This window comes from Lichenostomus cassidix, chromosome 4, assembly GCF_008360975.1.
Source record: "Lichenostomus cassidix isolate B80296 chromosome 4, HeHo_3.0, whole genome shotgun sequence".
Classification (NCBI taxonomy): domain Eukaryota; kingdom Metazoa; phylum Chordata; class Aves; order Passeriformes; family Meliphagidae; genus Lichenostomus; species Lichenostomus cassidix.
Genome location: NC_139484.1, coordinates 40,857,109 through 40,880,365, shown reverse-complemented (window position 1 = coordinate 40,880,365; position 23,257 = coordinate 40,857,109). Strand labels below are relative to the sequence as shown.

The following is a 23,257-nucleotide window of genomic DNA, read 5'->3' as shown; positions in this document are numbered from 1 at the left end:
GCAGAGAAAGAAAAGAAGATCAACCTCCGAAGTGCACTGCAGCAACTGCTTTGAGATATGTGGGAGCTGTCTCTAGTGTAGCTGCCCTTGTATGTACAGCTGAAATCTCCTCCATTTATATAAACCAGACATAGATTGATTTACCTTTAGCCCAATCAAAGTTATGTACTGAATAGCTCATGAATGCAACAAAACTCTTCGATGCATAGAAAATAATGCTTTACATAAAATAGTGACAGGAGGCTAAATTTACAGAAATGTTCCCCAGGCCTCTTTCTCTGACCATTATTTAAAATACTGTTATTTAACTAATAATTGGGGGTTGTTAGTGTCTGGGGTTTTCTTCAATATGATTAAAATTTGCATCACACTATATAGCATATTTGTGTAGGGAAAGTTATGTCTGTTGGTTCTTTGGGCTTTTATCTTAATGAGAACTAAAAATCTAAGGAATAGGACCAATTTTCAATTAAAAAACTGCTGGCAAACTAGTTAATGACATTACAAGATAACGAATGATTGAAGAGATGTCTTTTTCAGATGTAAATATCTTTTGAGGTTTTTTCTTTTCTCTTTCTCAACACATCTGAAGAAATTGGGTGATGGAAAAGAATAATAGGTTTTACTTAAGCAGAACAGGAATCATATGCTGATTTAAAAAAAAAAGTGGAAAAAGAATTAGAAATAGAGTGGAGTTAAAAATATTCCTTTTTTTCTTTGTAATGAGCTTTCATTAACTCAGCTTGTAGAAATTTGTGTTGAGTTTTCTTATAATACTCTAGAAAGCTTTACTTAGGCTATTGAGAATATTTACTGTGCTCTGTGATGTGACTAACAAACATGATAATCTTAGTGAATCACTGTAATCTCCTGACATTAAAGAAGTAAAAGCCACTTGGGCCAGAACCTCTGAAGAGATGACCTGGCTTCTTAGTAAGACCAGAACAAACCCTCAAGAAGGCCAGTAAGAAAAATGAGCAACTTAAAATCTTGTGGTCTGTCTTGGAAGGTTCATCCAAGTTGTGTGTGCAATGTTTGAATGGGAGGAGGAAGCAGAGGAAAGCAGAATCACTGCATAATCCCTCTCTCAACCACTCCTGCAGCATATCCAACTCAAGCATGTTATGGTGCAATGTAATCAGCCTGGAAATTCTCAGCATCCCACCTGCCAAGCAGGTGACTAAAAGACAGTTTTAGTGAACTGGACAGTACTAAATAGCAAATAATTTGCTATCAGAATATTGGCAAAATGGACTCTCATAAAAGTAATAGAGCATATTCTGTCAGAAGGAATTGTTCAATTTAAAAGTTACCAGTTTTACTGGCTCCTTAACTCTGTAATTTAGCACCTCTCCTGTGACGAAAGGCTGATAGAACTGGGTTTATTCAGCCTGGATAAGAGAAAGCTTTGGAGAGACTTTATGACACCTTTCAGTACCTAAAGAGGGTCTACAGAAAGCTGGAAAGGCACTTTATCCAAGGACATTTAGTGATAGGACAAGGGGGAATGAAAGAAGGCTGGTTCGGATTAGATATGATGAAGAAATTCTTTACTAGAGGCTGGTCAGATGCTGGCACAATTTGCCTAAAGAAGTTGCATTCCCTGGAATACTGCCCTGGAAGTAGTCAAGACTGGGTTGGATAGGGTTTTGTGCAACATGGTTTAGTGGGTGGTGTCCCTGCTCATGGCAGGAAGAGGTTGGAACTACATGATCTTTAAGGTCCCTTCTAACCTAAACCATTCTAAGATTCTATGATCTCAGAGATAGAGTTGACCCTCAACATTCAATATATTACATTCAAATAATTAAAATCTAACCCTGGAAGTAATAGAAAGTCTATAAATTCAAGCACAATATTCAGCTATTTTACCATAGGAGTTAGCTCTATTTTACAATCCCTTATGAGACAGAGTTTCTAGCACCTCATTCGTATGTCACTTACAACAACAGAAGTTTTTAGTACTATAAAATAAGCTTCATGTTACTGTCTTTTAAATATGATCTGGGTACTGCCAGACAAGAAACAAAGATAGAGAATATGAAAATAGCAGTATTAAAATATTAAAGAAAGAATTCCATCCTAAACTGACAACACTTTTATTCTGCTTTAAGTCTCTTTTGGCTTGTGGAGAAAAATATGGGAAGATACTTAAAGCCTCAAACACAAGATTTTTTTTTTTAAATTTCTTCCAAATCTTTTGCACTGAGAAGAAGAAGAATATAGATGAGTATATCAGAAGAATTCATATTACAGAAGTGTAGACTGTTACTTTTCTTCCATTCTTAAATAAGGGGTAGCATTTTCTCAGGTTTCTCAGGTAGGGTTTTCTCAGGAGCAGTGTAAGTACTAGAAGTTATTTGTTATTGCCTTGTTCCAGAAGATTACTCCATTTATGCGCCCACTTATATCAATGCAGAGATGTACAATATGCTGCATTTTTCAACTCTTCTCAATTTACTACCTGCACATCTCTATGGGAAAAACAGTAATTCATGGGGGTTTGTTCCATTTTTCAGAAAGAATACAAACAGGGAGGTGTCCTGCATTTCACTCTCTACTGTTTATATTGAGAATGAAGAAGGTGATAAAAACCCTGAAATATTTATTTGTGGACACTCATCCACACCTGAAGCAGAAAATGAGCATGATTCAGAGAATTTAAACTGTATATTTTACTTCTGTTTTCATTGATGATACATTTTGCAGACTCCAGCTTCCCCTCTGGTATAGATCCCAGTCTTATAAATTGCTTTCAACTACATGGTAAGGTCCCAGCATTAGATACAATATATGGAATAGAATATATCCTCTTCTCTTTCTGACACAGAACATAATTATACTTCATTTCGTGTCTCATTTTAATGAATTCTTCATGAATTCTTCGTTATTTCATTTTTAGAACAGTAAAATACTTTCTCTCTTTAATTTAATTAAGTTCCTTTGAATAATTTATTCATATGTGTGTAAGTAGATATAGTTCTGAGACCTACTGAAGTCACTGAGAATACTGGCCTGTTTTCATTGTGTCCTTTTTTAAAAAATTTTTCATTTCTGTTTTGCAGCCACAGGGTAACACTTCATAATATGAAATTTCCTCTTTCGTTTAATTTATTCTTCACTTTGTCTCATTTTCTCACATGATAGAGTTGCTTCCTTTTAAGAATGTACCAATTTCAATATAGGATTTAATTTCTCCATGATGAAAGGCAGGCATGTAGTCACAGAATCACAGAATATTCTGGAAGGGACCCACAGGGATCATCAAATCCAACTCTTAAGTGAATGGCCCATACAGGGATAAAACCCATAACCTTGGCTAAGTACAGCAATAGAGTTGGACTGCATGTGTAAACTAGTACATAGTACCACCCTTTCTCTAAAATCTTATTCAATTTTTCTAGATTACATAGAATTATGCTATCAAGCTCTGTAAAAGATAGAAAAGCCATCAGCCAGTAAATTTTCTGTTTCTGTAAAATAATTTTATAATTTTATATTCAAGTTATTAAAACAAAAAGACTTTTCCATGCTGTTGAAGTTTAAAAGCAAGCTCCACCTTGAGTAATTTCTAACGGATCCAGGAACAACATGATGTTCCTTTTCAACTGTACAGAAACATATTAAATAATCTTTCTAGTCCCAACAATCTACAGGTTGCCATGACAATTGTAAACCAGAATAACAATAAGTCATTGTTTATCAATGCTAAATGTTTTCTATAAACTGTCACAAATTTATGAGACAAAAATTTCTTCACTTAGATGGTGGGAATATGATAACAAAGCATTTTCCTAGGTTACAAAATAGATGTATTTAGTATTCTATTACCACAAGCTGTGGGCCATTAGCTGTTATCTCCTGCTATGACTCCCCCCTGATAACTGCTAATTGGCCATCAAGAACCAAATGCATGACTCATGGAATTATCTCATCCTATTGTGAGATGCTCCACCCAGGAGGGAGGAGCCAAGCATTCCCACCTGGATATAACCTGGGCTCTTGAGCAACACAGGCAGCCCTGTCTACTGGGTTCCCAGAGGACAGGAGCTACCACTGGACCTTCAGGAGGAGACCAGACCTTCCACAGGATCACTGCTTCAACTGAACTACTTCACTTGGACTGCTACCACCACCCTAACAGGGTGTCAGGTTGTATCTGACTTTCTCGGTGCTTTTCCTCTTATTATTGCACTTTTTCTTTTCGTTTTCCTATTAAATTATAATCCTGACTTGTGATCTCCCATCAGTTTGTTTTCAAATTAACACAAGCATATATGTTCTATCTAGGAAGACATGCAGAAAAAGTCAACCATGTTTCTGAGTGACTAATAATATAGGACACAGACCTGACCAGTCAAGTGAAAGTGCATAGAATCATGTATATGCAGCAGAAATTATGAAAGAGAAGGAGGAGGAGTACTTATGATTCTTTCCAGTCACTGTGTTTATGGTGTGAAAGTCACAAGCATCTTATATTTCTGCGTTTCTTAAGGAATTAATGACCATTTGGTATTAAAGGGCCTCATATTTACCTTGGATCATTAAGTGTTTCCATAATCTATTATTCCTCAGGAAGTGCACTCAGTTGTCATCATTAATGTTTGATTGCTATCATAACTGATATTATTAAAAGCTCTGGTACATACAGCTCTAAACCCACACAGAATTCTCCAAATCTCTTCTTTTTTGTGCAATTTACTCTATAATCAGAGTCCAGCTAGTCAGTATAGTGAAGCAGTTCCTCCACCAAGCTCTTGGAAATAGCTTAGCATCAGGTATAAGGAAAATTGCTGGCGTGAAACCTACTGTTGTGGCAGGTTGTGGCAACTGTATTGTTTATTTTTTTAGGTGTATTCAGCCTTTTTAAGAGTTAAGCATCCACACTGTACCTGTAAATATGAAATAATTCAGCAATCATTCAAAACAGCTAAAATAGAAAGAAGGGTAAACATTGCAATTAGTGATAAAAATCCCTTCTCTCTCTTGTGAAACATCAAAACAATCATATATTCATGTGTGTCTCAGAATAATAGTGGCTATTAAATAGAATGGGAACGGTTATTTATTACATTGCAGCTTAAATAAAAAAATAAAATTTATAAAAGAAAATAATAAAAATAGAAAATTACAGAAATACTGTACAGTTGAGATATTGGTGGCACTAGAACAATGTGTTGGAGAAGTTTACATTTGTCTCTTCATCTTAGACAGCCTTCATGGAAGTAATTTACAAAGGTAAAAGAAATTGCCAATCTGCAGAAATAGGATATGATGCTATAAAAGTCAACCAAAAATTATGGCATTTACTAAAAAAAATGCTTTCTTTTCTAGTATGATCCCATTGAATCTTACAGCCACCTTATTATTCCTATAAAAATCTAGAAGCTGGTTCAGACAAACTATTTAGTTCAGAAGGAATCTTCTATAAAGGCTTAACTAAGAGTATTTTTCTGTAAAAGTAAATTCTTGTTGCTCCAACTTTCATTTTTAGGTTCTAAGTGTAATTGAAAGTCACCTGCATTTTTTTTAATGCATTTTAATAGAAGCAAAATCAAGTCTTAAATCTGTAAGTTTGTTGATAGCTGCTCTGTAACCAATGCAGAGGTGTCCACCTTTTTTCTTCACTGGCCCTTTCCATTATTAAGGAGAGGGGGAAAAAAAGCCTCAGAAATATTGCTGCCATATTCCCTGAGACTTTATAAAACTGCATAATAAAATGCCTTAAAATTAATGATGTTTGAAGGGAAAAATTGAAAGAAGTTATGCAGGTTGATCAACCAGGATATTTAAGCAGTTTTTACTCTGTGCATAAGATAAAATATTTTACTTAAAGAACAGTCCTACAGCATCACAGCAATAGCAACTGAATCTTTTCGATAGATCACTCACCTGTATCACTAAGTTACTGCACTCTAACTTGTTCTTCTGGGCTGACATGAAAAGATATTTCCTTGGAGGTGTTAGCAGAGCTGTCAATGCTGTAGCCCCAGTGGTAGCAGGAGCCTGCTGAATGCTGAAGCCTGGGTCCACAATCCACGTTCCAAGCTCACTTTTCCCAGCTTTTTTACTGCCTGGATGCATCAGACTGAAGGAAGAATTTAGGCATGCCCTGCTAGGACACCACCCAAAAAGAGGTCATTTGGCCTTCCTTTACCCCCAGAGGGGAAAGAGGTACTGGGGAGGAAGCCATTCCAGTTTCCAGCTCCTTTTGTTCCGAGAACCAGAGATTTTTCTTTGATTTCTCAGCAGGAGAATATGGCACTGCCCCTAAAACAGTGTGGTGGCACAAGTCACAATTCCAATGTAGGTGATGATCTCAGAGGCTTGTGCTGAGCTATAATTTCATAATATCTAAGGATCTTTCTTCTATAGTTGACCTCAACAAGTGTCACTGTGGTCTTACTTCTGTGCTTTTTGAAGGAAATCCAAAACATCCATTTGAAAATTTTTTCTTTGTATTGTTCAAAAGCATTGGGCAGCTAAGCATAAATGGATATTCTAAAGAGTTAAGTGAGAATGTATGTGTAAACTTTTTAGCTTCTGACTAAGTTTCTGAAGGATTAAAAGGCTTGCCCTTCCATGTTCACATGAATTTGTGTCCTTTTCCTTTGCATACCTCAGTCTCTAGAGAAACCAGATTTTTTGACACATTGGAGATGACTTTAACCACAGCAGAAGAAAACTAAAATAATAAAGCATTTGTAAAAGAGGCAGTGATAAAATACATTATCTCTGCTTGAAAACGTGTATGCTTTTTCCGTCCTTACAGTCATTCCTTTTTTCTACTATATTTCTTCACATCCTTCTACCTTTTTCTGACCTCAATCATATTACATCCTTCTACCTTTTTCCAACCTCAATTATATTAAATTTATTGTGGTATCCACAATTTCTCTTTTCACATGCAGAGCTCCCAATATACTGCTAAGCAATTTACTTGAGAATAGTTTCTTTTCACTAAAAGCGAGAGACCACTACAGATATTTAGTAAGGGTACACGTGCATGTGGCAGTAGCATCACATCTGACAAGAATGCAATACCTTGAGTTATGTGTCAAATTTATCACAGAATCTGTATATACATTCTACAGAAATATTTTTTTTAAAATTATTCTTGTGGTAATATTAATATGGATTCTAAAATTTAATAACACTAAAACCTGTGCTACACCAGGGTTTCCAAAATTTTGAGAAGAAATCTACCTCAAAGTCATACAAAAATCTTGCCAATCATTTGAGTTATATTTCTTGGGCTGTTTTCAGGTGAGAAGGTACTGACACTAACTGAAGCCTGGCACAGGGCAGCTCTTGATTTAGATTATTTATGTGGTTATTTTTGTGGAATGACACCAAGGATAAAAAGCCAGACATGTAGTCTGAAAAAAAAAAAAAAGCAAATTTTAAAATTCGTTTAAAAAATGTATCATATAAAAGGGTACCTACTGATCAATTGATAAAGGCTTTAAAAATATATTAAGCTATTAGTGCAGGTCAGGCTAATCGCAGATTATTTGACTGCTAAAATTTTATTATCATATTTCATCTTGAATTTTACATGTTGCACCACATATAGTAATCATTTGCCTTTACACTGTGAGGATAGAATATCTAAAGTCTATTATGTGCATGCCCCCCTGAACAATTCTTAAGTAGGCATACCAATTGGTAATACTTTGAAAAATAGAATCTCTTTGCATGTGGGCTGCTACATTGTCTTATCTCTTTGAAGAGTCTCTCTAGTGAATATCTGAACCTTACTGTGCATAGATACAGTGAAATGTCACTAGGCAAGGTATTTTGATTGAGTATTTTAAGGTCTGTTAAACTCTGGATATTGTACTTTCATGCTTCTCTAATTTTAAAAACATTCTTTTGATAGATTTTCCTATTCCTACAATGTCATAGCATTTACATGACTCTCAGACTCAAGCTTTGTGCTTTGTTTAGCTCCCTGTTCAGAAAGCTTTTCCATAAGCAGTACTGAAAATTTCTTTTTTTTCTAAGACCAAGACAGGTTTCATGTTTGAATGACTGCAACTTCTTTTTTTGTCTTCTCTTTCATGCTTTTCATTTGTTTGTTTGAGGTATTAAGCAAATCCAATTCAAGATTGCTTGTAAAAGAAAATAGCATCATTTATTTTTTTTAAAAAACCTTTATCAAAGCCTGAACCATTTCTTGTTTCCTAACCTGATAAACTAGAGAAATTTATATCCTCATTTCCTGTACAGACTTAATGTAGATAAGCATATCAATCAAATTCTGAACAAGAATTTTAGTATCTTCTGTGACTGATATATGTTTTTCAAACTTGTCCATCATCCTCTGAGCATAATTTTGGAATGAAAAAAGGAGATGAAGTATTGGATCTTCTTCCCCTCTTTCAGCTTTTTCTCATCCTTTGATTACTTCAATTTGAATTTTAAGACCTGACCTTTCCTCTGTTTGATATATCCCTTCCCCATCACAGAATAATGGCCCTCTATCTTAATTTTAGTTTTCCTCCACCTTTTCTAAAACAAAGGAAAAACAAGCAGACCAATACAGAAAAAAATACTTGTAAAAAACCAAGCTTATTAAACTACTGAGTTCCAAGGATAAGCTTACACTTCCAGAAAGTCAGTAAAGTCAGTATTTGTAAAGTCAGTATTTGAAAAAACAGTCTTTAAAAGTAATACAAGTTTGCTGGGGTTTTGTTTTTTGTTGGGTTTTTGTTCGGTTGGTTGGTTTTTGTTGGTGTTTTTGTTTGGTTTTTTAGTTATTTGCACCTGCAACATTTTAAGCACAATTACTCCTGGATAGAAACAATACAGCCTAAAAATTAGGCTTGAAGTTCAGGAGGCTTGCTGGGACTTGTTTGAAGTGCTGGTACATAATATCTTCTCCTTTCATAATGGTTGCTTTGCTGTAAGTAGTTAATTCATTACTTTGTAAAGCACTTCGAGGTACTCAGAATATGAGGTGCCCTAAAAAAAATTAATTATGCTGTATTCCCTTCTGATCTTTTCTATTTCTTTTCTATTCTGTTATAGCCTATCTGATTGATACTGATCTGTCTGAAAAGATCTTCATAATTTTAAAGGATTTTGGGTTTTGTTCCACATTGTGCAAAAACGTATAATGTCTGTGGAAGCTGTAGTGTCATAACTCAGTCATTCTGGAAGTGTATTAGGTATTTATATAATTTATTTGGCTGAAGCTTTTTTTCTATAACATTGCTTTAAAAATGCACTCTGGGTGGGGAACAAATTAATTTCTTGTACTTCAAATGCATATAGTTCTGTGATATTGATATAAGGCAAGATGAACTGATGCTTCTGCCAAACTAATATTTTAGTCATAATGCTTCAGGTTATGCTCTGTTGCTTTTCCTTGAAGGGAAGACATCAAACACACATACTGTTCAGAATGTAATGTGTTTTGCAGTCTGGAGTCATTATTTCAGTTTTAGCACAGAAATAGATAAACAGAGTTAAATATTTTCTAACTGTTTTGGTCAATATTAAAGTATATGTGTGTGTATATAAAATATATATATATATATATTCCACCTGAGAATACAGAAGAATATCAAGCAAGTGGCAAAAATCCAACAAGAAGCATTCTAAAAAATGAAAATTTAAAAAGTGTCCCTTTGTCAACCCGAGATCCTATGAGCTAATAAAAGCAGGTAACTATTTTAGGTGGTCATGCAAGATCTAGATTTTTATTATGAAGAATACAAGTGCTTATGAACTTCATTTTAAAAATTGAAAAGGCACAACTGACATAGCAATAATTGGAAGAACTTGAAGAGAATATTTTATATTGCTGTTGTATTGTACAGGTTGAAAGTAATGAAGACATCAATCCTGCAAATGTGAATATGTTTCCCAAGGCCACTGTCACCAGCATTAGTCTAAATTTGTTATAGCACTCACTGGTATGTCAGTTACTCTTTTTTTCAACCTGTGTTCTTCCCTTCTAAGGGAAAGAAGTTGATGTGCAGCAATCAAAACCACAGGATTATTCGACACTGTTTTGTGATGAAGAATACCTTTTAATAAGTCAATTTTTTTATATGGAAATGAACACTGCAAGTGGCAGTCGCACATGGAACTTCAACATTCTGCTCTAGTGAATTTTTTAGCGGGTGGGATGGTTGTGAGTACACTTTTATCTAGGAGTTTTCTCTTGCCTAACAATTTTCAGTTAATAGTAGAGAAACACAGGCATGCTCTAGAGCTTCACTTCAAGTCAAATCACTCTAAATCAAAGCACGATTATTTTCTTTGTCTGAAAAGACCATAACGTGAGAATAATGATTCTGTAGGTGCTTCTGTACCTGTCTCTGGTTTGAGCTTTCAAGTAATTGGAAAGAAGCAAGATTCATATATTAAGACTGCAGCCATTGCAGTCAGAAAAATAGTCCAATAGCAATAGAACTATAAAAAATGACCTGTGCTAAGAAAAAATCCACCATAATTCAATAAAACTGCAGCAAAAACATTGCTTGAAGAGCAGTATTAAAAAGGAAAGGAAGTCAACAGCAACAAGATAATGAAATTGTTTAGTCTTACAGTTTAGAAAATTTAAGATTTGTCAGGTGAGGCCACATATAGCACCATACCAGAAGCTGCTACCATATGACCTGAAAGAGTAATATCTTCAGGTTTTACAGCTTGGATGTTATTATTCTTTCTCTGTAGCCAGTTAAAGTGATTATCTTCTGCTGATTACAGATAACCTTGTTAAGATTCCACTTGAATGAACAAAAGAATAGTTGCTTGATTGTCAAAAAGATAAAATCATTAGTAAAATATCCAAAGGAATAAAAGAGAATAGAGTAATAAGTCAGAAGCAATGTATCTCTCTCGTGATCTCTGTACATGGATTCCTTCCATCCAGTCTTCCAATTGTTTCATACAAGCCTTGAGAAAGGAGGTCAGGTTTCTGTACATGATACTAATACTGTCCACCTAACATTTTAGCATACTGATATACTTTTAGATGTCTTCAATAAATTAAGTCATTATTTAGAAGCCATATACTAATGATTCAGTTAATCATTTTTATGCCTTGCACATGCAGTAGCTGTTTATTCCTTATATACAGAGAAAATAGACAGAAATCCTTTTAAAATCAAAGAGCAAGGCCATTCTGCTTCTCAGGTAATTAGTCGGAAAAAAATCTCCAGAGTCCGGTTAACTGATCTGAAAAATCTCTTTTTAGGCTAAATCATACTGCTGTCATGCAAATGCTTTGCTCATCTAATAAAAAATTAATTAGTTGTAGGAGGAAGGGAGGTGACCAAGATAATTGATGTTTCTGATTGTCATCTATCTAAACCCCATTATTATTATTATCATCATCATATTAATTGTTATCATAGGATCATATAATATGCCGAGTTGGAAGTGTCCCAGAAAGATCATCAAGTTCAGCTCCTGCTCTGCATAAGACAGCCCCAGGAACCACACCATGTGCCTGAGAGCATTGTCCAAACACTTCTTGACCTCTGTCACGCTTGGTGCTGTGACCACTTCTCTGGGCAGCCTGTTCAGTGCCCAACCACCCTCGGGGTGAAGAACCTTTTCCTGATATCCAACCTAAACCTTTCCTGACAAAGCTTCATGCTGTCTCCTTGGGAACTGTCACTGGTCACTATGTGACCACAGCTGCTCCTCATATGGATTCCCCTCTACACCCCATTTTTTAAAAAGTAAAGACGTTTAAGCAAAGACTACATACTATGAAAAAACATCCTGTTCTAAGAAAAGCAATTCACTTCTATGTCTACAATCAGTGGGTCTTATCTAGAAAACAGTTAAAACAGAATACTGGCAATGAAGTATGTACCTGTTAATCCTTAAATTAGGGTAGTCCTTGAGAGGACACAGCTGAAATATGTGGCTGTGTGTTGATTTACTCTTTCAAATATCTGTGGTTTGTGATACTGACTTAGACCAGTGGTTCATTCAAAACCGCCTTGTTTTTTGAAACATCCCAGCCTGAAGATGTGGACCATGTCTTCATTGTTATGTTCTCCTTGCCCATCACATTTGCCACTAGTGTTATCTCTCAGGAAAAATCTAGCTAGGTAGTGTTAGAGACATGAGTATTATTCCAGATGGACAGGGCAGCCAATAGTAGGTTTAGACAAGTCTGTTTATTTACAGAAAATGTACCAAGTCTTGTTTCTTTAGATATAGGATTATGAAAATCCAAAGGATAGTCCTTTTGCTTACAGTTCTGTTTGCTCTGTTTTGAATGATACTAGAGCCCTTGCCAGGGCCATGATCCCACTGCTTTTCCAGGCAGCACCTTGTGATTGATTGCCACCTTTTCTCAGTTTCTCTCCTCTTTCCTGCTTCATTCACACAGCCAAATATTTACACACAGAAAAGGAGTAACACCAGTCATTGCCCAGCATGCTTTTATGTTTTGGGGAGGGATTTATTCTTGGCATTGCATAAGAGACCCCTATAATTTCTTTAAAAAGTAAAAATTTCCTACAAATTCTTGAAAGTAACTGGGCAATTACACCTTGTAAGTCAAATGACTTTTAAAGTAAGCCAGTAAACTAGGTGTTAGCGTTGTAATTTTCATTTCCACTTGGGTTTTACTGCTTAAATTTTTTTTAGAATATGTAGAAGGTTAAGCTACAATCTCTATATAGCCTTTCTTAGAAGAACAAAAGGTTTGTCCCATATTTGTTATACAAGCTTTTCATGATTAAAGAGAAATCTCATTTCCCATGCTAAAGTAAAAAGAACTATTTTTCCTAGTCTTAAGAATGCAGACCATGAACCTCAGTGTTCTTTAATATATGTGATTGTATTTTCACCAAACATCTTGGTTTTTATCGAAAATAGTAAAAGACCTCAGAAATACCATCAGCTTACGTGTCTATATATGGAAGTCAAGTGAAAATGTTTCTATATTAATCAAGCTACACTAAAATTGTGTGGGAGTTTTCTTAGAAGATTTTATATTTAAAAATTTAAAAACTCATTTCAGCATCTAATTCCTATAAAAGGCACCAATGATTTCCATGCTCAGATCCTAACTTGTGATTCAAACATATTGGTTTTCACTGGATTGAAATTCATTTCAAATGAAAAAAACCCCAACTTGTAAGTAGTTGATAATGAGATCCCTCCAGAATGTCTTTTACTTAGTCTTTGGATTTTGAGTGGCCCCAGCTGGCATGAGGAAGTCCTTCTCTTCAAGGGACAGTGCTAGTATCATGAAATACTTTCTTTATGTTTTAATTGTGATAACTAAGACAACCTCTTTACTTTCTGGCCCAAAAATATGGGCCATGAAGTTTGCTTTTGGTGAAGAATATTGACAAACCTGTATTGTGTTATATCATGTCTGTTAATAATAAAAAAGTGTCTGATGTCATTCTTGTTTACATCTATGCCATCAGTTTGACAAGAATATTTCTATTTTTTAAATGATTTTATTTGAAATGGCTATAGCCCTTTGTTAATACTGAGCAATATTGAAAACAATTTCTTCCTGATTGTGCCTTAGAATTCATAAAACTCAAGGAAAGCTATTCTTGCTCTAAGGCTTTTCTGAGGGAATGAAAATTTAAAATAAAATCAATGCCAAATACGATTACTAGAAATATGGGTCAACACATGTCTTACCAATTTATCTAATTTATAATTGAGTATCCTCTAAAAGCTCTCTTCTGTCATGAATTATTTTTACAGCAAAGTTTCACTGTGGCTTTTGATAGTTTATGACCTTCTAAATACAGTGAAAGCATCATAAACAATGTGTCATATTCACACATCGAATATAACTGAGAAAGATCACCTACTTTATCATTCAACCCCTGAGGCATCTAGAAATTGTACAGATTAAAGAAGAAAAGGTGAGTGTATTGAAGTAATATGTATCTCCATCTACAGGAATGTCATTTTTCGTAGTAGTCATTACAAATCACTTCTGCATGGAATTCTGAAAGAATTCTGCCAAATATTAACGTGGGGATTTGTGACTAAGGAAAACAAATAATTAATCTTAACGAAACAACTACATTTTTGAATCAGAACCAAAAGAAAAGTACCAGTCATTTTACAAACCTGTATCCAAACCTACATGACTTAGACCACAAATATGCTGGATTTTGCCTGGTTGAGGACCACATTACGAATTTCAAGGCCACACGGTTTTGGGTAAAATGCCAAAGATTTTAGGATGAACCAAGTCGTAAATATGTGTCTAGAGAAGCAGGAAGGAATTCAGTCTTATTTGCCAGTTGCTTGGGTAGAAACAGACTTGGGAGGTACATTGGATGTTAAATTCAGCCTTTTAATTTCGGCTACATTTCATTCATGTGCTACAATATGCAGGTGTTCCATGCGGCAGATGAAGAAAGAGATAATTTACTTGCTACAAGCCTGTGCTTCATCCAAATCATAGATTATGGTTAAAATATTTTCAAGCTATACCTAAACAGATTAACTGATTTATGAGTAGTTTCTTTAAGTGCTTTGTTTTGAACTCATTTGTTTGCCAGTTTGTGGGACAAATATTAGGTAAGCTGAGTGCAGGCAAAAGAATCTGGTTTAGAAAATTGTAAACTGTAATATGACCATATCAATAGCACTTTACATGGGATTATAAAACAAATTTGTCAGTCTTCATTGGGTTTCAAGTGGTAAAATGTTCGGTTTCTAATTTGATTCTTTCCTGTGAACAACTGTGCTTATTCAAGAGGTACTGCTGCTCAAATGAATACTTCAAAATCTTTTAGAGGATTTGGAATCTCACTGATTATAAGAACACTAGTATTCCTCCTCTAACTTTTTTTCTGGCTTGTTTTTTTTATTCTTGGTAAATGTTTCTGATCACTGTTTATATTTTCAGTCAGCCACTGAAAGATTTTTCTCAACTATTAATATATATAATTAATAGGCTGCAGAAATGGGCTGACATTCTTACCAAGTTCAAAATCCAGCAATATGAGATTCTGAAAATGGAAACACAAAATCCTGCACCAGGGGAGGAACAACCACAGGTGTCAACAACAGATTGAAAAGCTGTTCTGCAAAGAAGGGAGTGGGCATTCTGGCAGACGAGTTGAACCTGGGCCAGCAATGTGCCCTTGTGGCAGAGAAGTCCAACAGCATCCTGGGTAGCATTAGAAAGAACCTCATCAGCTCAAGGTCAAGCATGGTGATCCTCCCCCTCTCCTCAACACCGGTGAGACACATCTGGAGTTCTGAGTCCTTTTCTGGGTTTTCCAATACAGAAAGAACATGGATTTACTGGAATTAGTCCAAAAAGGGCCATGAAGCAGTTAAAAGCTCTATCATATGAGGAAAGTCTGAAAGAGCTGGAACAGTTCAGCTTGGAGAATAAAAGGTTTTGGAGAGTCCTAACCTTGTTTATCCAACGGGCATGAATAAAGAAAATAGACTTTTCTCAGTGGTATCAGGTGAAAGGACAAGAGGAAATGGGCACAAAGTAGAATATAGGAAATTTGATCGACACATAAGAAAGAAATCAGACCTTTTTTTTAGCTGTGGGTACAGCTGAGTACTTGAACAGGTTGCCCAGAGAAGTTGTGGAGTCTCTGTCCTTGGAGTTATTAAAAATGCAATGAGACATAGCCATGAGCAACCTCTGGTAGTTAAACATCCTTTGAGGACAGTGTTCAACTAGATGGTCTCAAGAGGTACTTTCCAACCTCGACTGTGAATCTGTGATTCAGGGAAGCCGAGTGACTTTTGGGAGTATTATAAATTACTGCTTTCTGCTGTCTTAAGTAGTTAAGGCTTATGTGAATACTTGATTACAAACCACAGAATGGGCTTTATTAATTAAAATTATTAATTAAATCATTAAGCACCAGAACTATGCTAGATATGGCTTAATCAACCAGGCATATCACATAGCTGTTTAATACCCAATATTAAGAATTGGTTGAAACATTTTGCTAACATTTTCTATTCCACTGAGGTCACCCATTTCTCAGAAACAATTTTGAAAAAGCATTCCTCTGGAATTTTCATCTGTGAGGGCTAGGAAAATGTAAAAGCAGAAACAAAAAAAAAGCAAGAGGGATGGTTAGACTTGCTAAAAATTTAACAAAAAAGAAATCAGAAACTGAAACACACAGAAAGAAAGACAACATAGTTAGTGGTCTGTGGAGAGCATGACCAACCAGACCAAGTCTGGTTTGGTATGACTTTTAGATGAAAAAATGTTCTCATGCAAGCAAAACCTTTTGTCTCAACATGCAAACTTCTTACCCACCAAGCTAAAAAAAAAAAAAAAATTGTGTCTCTCCTTTGTTATATGACAGTTTTCAAAAAATTCCAAGAGACATGTTTGAATTCCAGTACAGAAATAAAAAGTTTCAGTGCTGCAGCATTCATAATCTTGCCATCTTGATCACTTTTGATTTACCCATAATTCATGTTTAAGAGAACATAAAAATGAGCTTTAAAATAACAAACCTTCTATGTGATCTTTATTTATAAATTTTCATGTAAAGAAGTTTTGGGCCAACACCTCTAAGACATGAATATGAGCAAGTAAAGGCATGATTCCTAGGTCAGAACAGTATGCAAAAAGCAGTTTGAGGGCATATATGCTTATTTACATAATTAGATACGAGTTAAACGGAGATAACCATTCTGTAATTACACATACAGAAGAAATGTTTGTTACAGAATAGGTAAAAAACATGTTTTGTATCCAATAAGGAGGTTGTTATGACAATAATTTAATGGAATAATAGATAGAATGTCAAGCTCTTACATATCACCTTTTGTCACTGGATATCAAAGTGACTTACAAGACTGATTTTTTTTCCTTTTTTTTTCCTTGAGGTACAGCTGATGTTAAGTAAAAAACGCAAGGGGATCTCTGAACCTCAAACAGACACATAAATCTAAACAACAGACCAGTGCTAAGACTGGTTTTGAATACCAGCTACTACAGCTGCATGAGGTTCACTGGGCTACATGGATGTACTGGGTATCCAGCACCTCCACTCCCATGCTCAAGGCAGGATGTGTTGTACAGTGGGTAAGTGGATGCTCCAAGTGCAGTGCTCCATGCACCACCACACCACATAACTAATGCTGTCCTCTTGCTCTTATTAACAAGAAGAGCATCTTAATTTCATCACAAGCTGAAAATAGAGGAGAAAACAGAAACAGGTATTGTGTCCACTGAATAAAACACAAGAGGCAGAGATTTTTTGCTTCTGATGCTATGAAACAACTCAGTTTAGGGTTTGGATCTCATTAGAAATTTTGTGTGCAAAAGTATAAATGCATTCAAAAGGATAGGTTTATTGTTGGTTACTAAATGCAGTGATCTAGACAGAAGCAACCATTTGGGACAGGAATGCTTTGACCCAGTGATTGCCACGAAACAATAATGCAAAAAAAAGAAGACAGTATGTTTTAGAATTTCCCTCTCTCACACTCCATTCCTGTCACTGACCACTGTCTAAAGCAGAATTTCTCATCTGATCCAGCACAGATGTTCTTACTTTATGTTGAAAACAGAAAGGAGATTACCTGTATTTTTTTCCTATCTTCTCGCAGTCAGAATTCTAACTGAGGGAATTTACCACAGGGCTTGCAGCCAATGTTCTGGATGTAGCAGGCTATAACATTTACCCTGTTTATGCAACCAAACTTTGTTTAGCCTACCCTTTACAAACTGAATTTTAAATTTCTACAAAGTTAAGAAGACAATATAAACTATCTAATTAAGAGAGAGGGGTTTTTTTAATTATTCATTCCTGCCAACTCTGTTTTGTTCATTCAACTACAAAATTTCTCCCTCCTGGAGAACTGGAATTCCCCTCAGTTAGGTACTTTCTAAAGAATACCAAAAGCAATAAAAAAATTACTTGCTTTTGAGGTGTGCAGTAGAGAATGCCAGATGTAAAACTATGCATTGTCTAGTACGTGACTGATTAATGAATTGTGTCCTTAAATTTTATTAAAGTAATCAAGCAGAAGCCTTGAAACTGAGCCTTTGCATTTCAAAATATCATAACAGTCTTTGAACTTAGGTGAAACAAGTAATGCTAGTGGTTTTGTAACCATACCCACCATACCCATGATGGTCTGGGGATACAAGCAAGGCAACGTTTGGAGGAAAAGGTAACCTTTAAAAGACGAACTCTTACAGCTGGAGAAAAATAAAACAAGATTTCTTTCCCACCAAAGAAAAACAAAAGTTGTCATTATTTGGGATGTATTACAGAAGGCCTAATTAGCATGGAAAACCAGGATTTTAGGAATTTCACCTTTTCTAAATCAACTGTTCTCTTGTGAGACTTCCTGTTGGAGAAGGGTGAAGATTTCTAAATGGAGAAAAAATACAGGTTGATATAGTATTAAAATACATATTTCTGTAGTACAACTTTTGGAAATATTTTGAGGATTTTTAAAATTTAAGAATAATTTTTTTCTTTTTTTTTCTTTTTTTTCTGCTTTTTCCCCCCTTTTTTCTTTTTTATTATAGAAGAGGCTACCTGTGAACAGTTTCCTGCTTTAGAAATGACTTATTATAGGATCTTGGGATCACAGGATAAGCCACTTCAAAAGGGAGCTCCAAAGGTCTCTAATCCAGCCTCCTGCTTCAAATGGGGTCAGCTATGGGATCAGAATGCTCAGGGCTTTATCTTGCCAGGTCTCAAAAACCTCCAAAGACAGAGATAACATAACCTCTTCATCTGTCTGACTCTCTCATAACAAAACGGGTGTTCCTTATATCCAATGTGAGTCTTATTTCAGTGTTTGCTCTCTCTTGTCCTCCCGCCCTAGAAAACTGTGAAGAGGTTGATTCCATTTTCTTTATAACCTCCACACAGACATGGACATGGGCCTGCTGCTGTTCTGTTAGGTTCCCTTCCAACATTTTCTTTTCTCCAGGCTGGACAAGCCTTCAGACCCATGGGGGTTTTGCCTCAGATTTTTATGAGTAATGATATCACTGGACAGTGCTTTTCCTGGAAAATTATTTGATTGCTTGCCTATGCTGCCATTTAAAACATAGACAGAGTATGGGACAAGATGTCAAAAGCTGTCTAAAATTTAAGATAAACAGATAAGTTGTACCACAGTCATTCTTTGGTCTACCAGTTGACAAAACCACCTGCTTTTAGCTAAACCTAATATTTATCTAATTTTGTATCTACTTGTATCTGCCTCTCATGATTCAAATGCTCTTACAGAAACAATGGTTCTAAGGACTCCTATAATATGTACTAATAGAGAATAGGAACCTGTAACTGTTTCACTCACTTTCACAGCTAGAACCCTTTAAATGCCCAGAAAAATGAAAATCTGTACATAGGTGTATCCCCATTTGATTTACTTATACTGTAGCATGTGGACAGAATTCTGAATGGTGCACTGAAGATAAAGAAGGAATTATCTAAGTAAAGGTGTTGGAAGAAAGCATAATGCAACTACCAGTGTCAAAAGGATACAGCTGAAGTCTGGTTTTGGCACCACGATGCCCCATCTCATTACATGGAGCATGTTGTTAGAAAACAGTTCTGTCTAGAAGACAAATTAGTTTCTTGCCCCAAAAGTGAGCTAGTAGGAAAAACAGGCAGGAAAAAGAGAGAAAGAAATTAATGTTGCCCCAAGTTTTAGTAGATTCAAAGTATATTTTTCATCTTGATCATTATTATTCCCATAAAAGCAATTACAATATATTCTATTGCAATTTCATGGCACACTGCCAAGCTCCAGCATTTTCATTACAATGGCAAACTGCCAAACACCTAAAAACAGTAATCTGAAAACTGAGGAAAGGAGATGAGATATTTGCATTTCATCTGTTTAGAAACATGCAAAGTGGCAGCATTTTGTCTTTTGAAGTTTAGAAAATACCTTTAGAAAAAAACAATTCATTTCCACTTTAGAGGCATCATCTGAGTAGGTAGCATCATTACTATGTTATAATATGAAAAAAAATCAAATGGTTCTATAGGAGTTGTTCTCACTATTCTTTCCTCTGACCTTTTTCTTATTCAGGCTGTGAAAAGAAATCCTTCCCTAAAGTGCAAAATTAATGGTAACAACTTTGACACTTTACAGCACATTATGTGTATACCACTTCTTGCTAGAATTCACACCCATATTATCTCATTTATCACTAAACACAGGTACAACTTTCTGTTCTGAATGCCAAAAACCCAAACAGAAGTAACAGGAAGGGAATGAATGGCAAAAATAGATTAGTTTTTTAATTTATGTGCTTGAAAGCTGTTGTTACAAGTATTCACATTTTTGTTATGGAATTTGTATCAGAAGTAATTTTGAAATTTCAACTAGTATCTGTATTCTTAATTAGAAACTAAAACTTTTCTACAATCTATCTGACAAATACACGTTAATAAGTGGTCACATTCCTTTTGAGGTCATATTCATCTCCTGAAGTAAAGTTAAAGAAGATCAGTTTAGATAAGATATAAGGAAGAAGATTTTTTAGAGTGAGGGTGGTAAAACACTCAAACACGTTGCCCAGAGAGGTGGAAGATGTCAAGATTAGGTTGGATAGGGCTCTGAGCAACTTGACCTGGTGCAAGATGTCCCTGCCTATCTGGTAGGAGTTGTACTAGATAACCACCAAGAACCTTAGAGACAGTAAGCTGGACTGGACCAGAGTAGGAACTCTGTATGTGCTTATTGTGGTTTAGCATCAGTCAGAAACCAAGCACCATGCGGTCTCTCACTCACTCCCCCACCACTGGAATCAAGGAGAGAATCAAAAGGTTAAAAGCTAGAAAACTCTTGGGTTGGTATAAAACCAGCTTAATAGGGAAAGCAAAAGCCACACATACAAGCAAAGCAAAACAAAGAATTTATTCACTGCTTCCCATGGGCAGGCAGGTGTTCAGCCATCTCCAGGCAAGCATCATGAGTAACAGTGTGTTCATCAAAAATCCAAAACACAGCCCCATACCAGCCACTGTGAAGAAAATCAACCAAGACAAAAAGTGATATAAAATGAAATAGAATTTCAGGTTTCTGTTCAGAAAGCTGCAAAAACATCAGGAAAACCCGTAATAGTCTGAGAATCCTTCCTCTTATATGTCATAAACACAGAAAAACCAAACACTTCTCTTTCTAGTCCCTGTTCCATACTACGGGTTTTTTCACATTACAGTCCCTAAAAATGCAGTATTTACATCTCACTCTGAACTACCAAAACTGCCAGATGCAGTGCTACGGGTACTACACAGGGAGAACATGTGCACTAAGCAGAAACAATGTTTTCCTAACTTCATATGTTTGAATCTATTGGTGGAATGTCACTGGGTTTTATAATTTTTGAAAATAAATCTCTATTATCACATAGCTAGAAATAATTTCAATCAAAACTATTTGTAGATAGCTAGATTTAAGCTTTGGCCTCAGCATAAATGAACTATTTATTTAATATCTGTTCAAATAGACTAATTAGTGTGAACAAAAGAGAAAATTAAGGAGATGGTTTTTCCCCAGCTGAAACCATATTTACAACTTGTGTTCCTTGTTAGTTCCTGATAATCAAATCAGGATTAGTAGTACTAACCAATTACTAGTATGCATTAAAATATTAAAATAAATTTCCATTTGTGATCATGAAAAATTGTCATTGTTTGAAAATTATTATGTTTTATTGTATGTTATTAATTTAATTCTATTAAGTATTTATCTTACTATAGATAATAATTATTAAGTATAATATTTTAGGTATTGATTTTCTATATAGTACTTTAAAGGAAATAATTTATAAGTCAAGATATCATTTTTCTTAAGAATTCAAGTGCTCTCTTTGCTTGGTATCATTTACCTTTTATTCTTATAAGAAAGGAAAAGCTGGAATGGGCTTACTATGAATGAGAGAATAATATTCTAGCCCATGAATTCATTAAGAATTCAGATTCATGTAAAGGATATTATTCTTCAGGGAAATGGTCGATTTCTTAAAAATCTTGGAGATGCTATTTATTTTTATAACTCAGTAGAGACATTCTCCATTAAAATTAACATCATTTTAATTAAGTATTTGAAAGTGAAGAGGAAAGAGATTTAATAATACACTGACAAGTATAGAGAATTCAGTCATTACAAGTTTTGAAATACTAAAGGGCTTGAATCTCCCACTCAATTGAAATTCTGTTTTGCAGAAAGAACCTTGGAAATCCCATTGGATGAGATGAATTGGAGGCAGAAATGTGCCCTTGTGGCAAAGACAGACAGCTGCATCCCAGAGGTTGCATTGGGAAGATGATTACCACCAGTTCAAGGGATCTGATTCTTCCTCTCGACTCAACATTGATGAGACACATCCCATTCTGGGCTCCCCATGAAAGAAAGACATGAACTCACCAGAAGGGCCTGAAGACGTTCGAGGGATAGGAGCATTTGTCATAGGAAGAGAGGCTGAGAGAGGTGAAACTGTTCAGCCTGGAGAAGAGAAGGGTCCAGGGGGATCTTAACCATATCTGAGAGGTGTCAGTAAGGAAGACAAGGGTCAGTGTCTTCTCAGTGGTACTCAGTAAAAAGGCAATAAGTTATAGGCAAAACTGGCATACAACAAAGGTCATTTATACATTAAGAAAAACATGTTTTGCTAACGAATTTTGGGTTCTTAGTACCACATTCACATATGTGTAACAAGAGAGATGGGATTTTTTTCCCTTCCATTGTGGTGTGGAGAGCTCATTGCTTAAAAACCTCTGAAGAAGGATTTTAAACATCTTAAAAGTGTAGAAGACATAGAATTTTTCAATTCATAGGATACACCCCTAACCATCAGTTAGGGTTGTAAGATGGGGAATTTGGCATAGAAACTTGTCAAAAAATAAAAGTGGCCTTCAGTGTGACATAGATAATTTTTGGCTCAGCTGTAATGAAGTCATTAACAGCAGTCATTAGGATCATAAATATTTTTGTTCATTAAAATAAAGTGCCCAGAGTTTTTCAGGAACAAAAAGTATAGGGTTTTTCTACTGTATCATTGTGCAGAATACTGAATTCTTGAACACTGAGTCAAAATGTGAGAGATTTTTTTACTCTAGCCCAACTACTTGGCCTAATAACTAATTTTGCTTTGGTTTTTTGTCTTTGAGAATCTTTTTCTGTTCAGGGGGTTTTTTAGCAGGTTTAAAGTTAAGATCTTAAATACACATCCCAACTATTTTTTGTCTTGCTGTTTGATTTGTCAAATTTCATATCTGTTCTTTGCTTACATTTATTGTTTTGGCAAGTACTTTCCACAATA

The 23,257-nt window shown here is 35.3% G+C and overlaps 1 long non-coding RNA gene across 2 annotated transcripts in view; it reads left to right on the top strand.

Moving 5' to 3' along the window:
* The window catches only part of LOC146438318 (uncharacterized), a 30,979-nt gene extending 8,201 nt beyond the window's left edge, over window positions 1–22,778 (top strand). Inside the window, exons 2-4 of one of the 2 annotated variants that reach the window (XR_014852054.1) lie at window positions 13,708–13,871; window positions 16,846–17,038; window positions 22,161–22,778. This is a non-coding gene — a long non-coding RNA (uncharacterized LOC146438318). The remainder of the gene's footprint in view (window positions 1–13,707; window positions 13,872–16,845; window positions 17,039–22,160) is intronic. The other variant, XR_014852056.1, reaches the window with a different exon arrangement.
* Window positions 22,779–23,257: the final 479 nt, after the last annotated feature.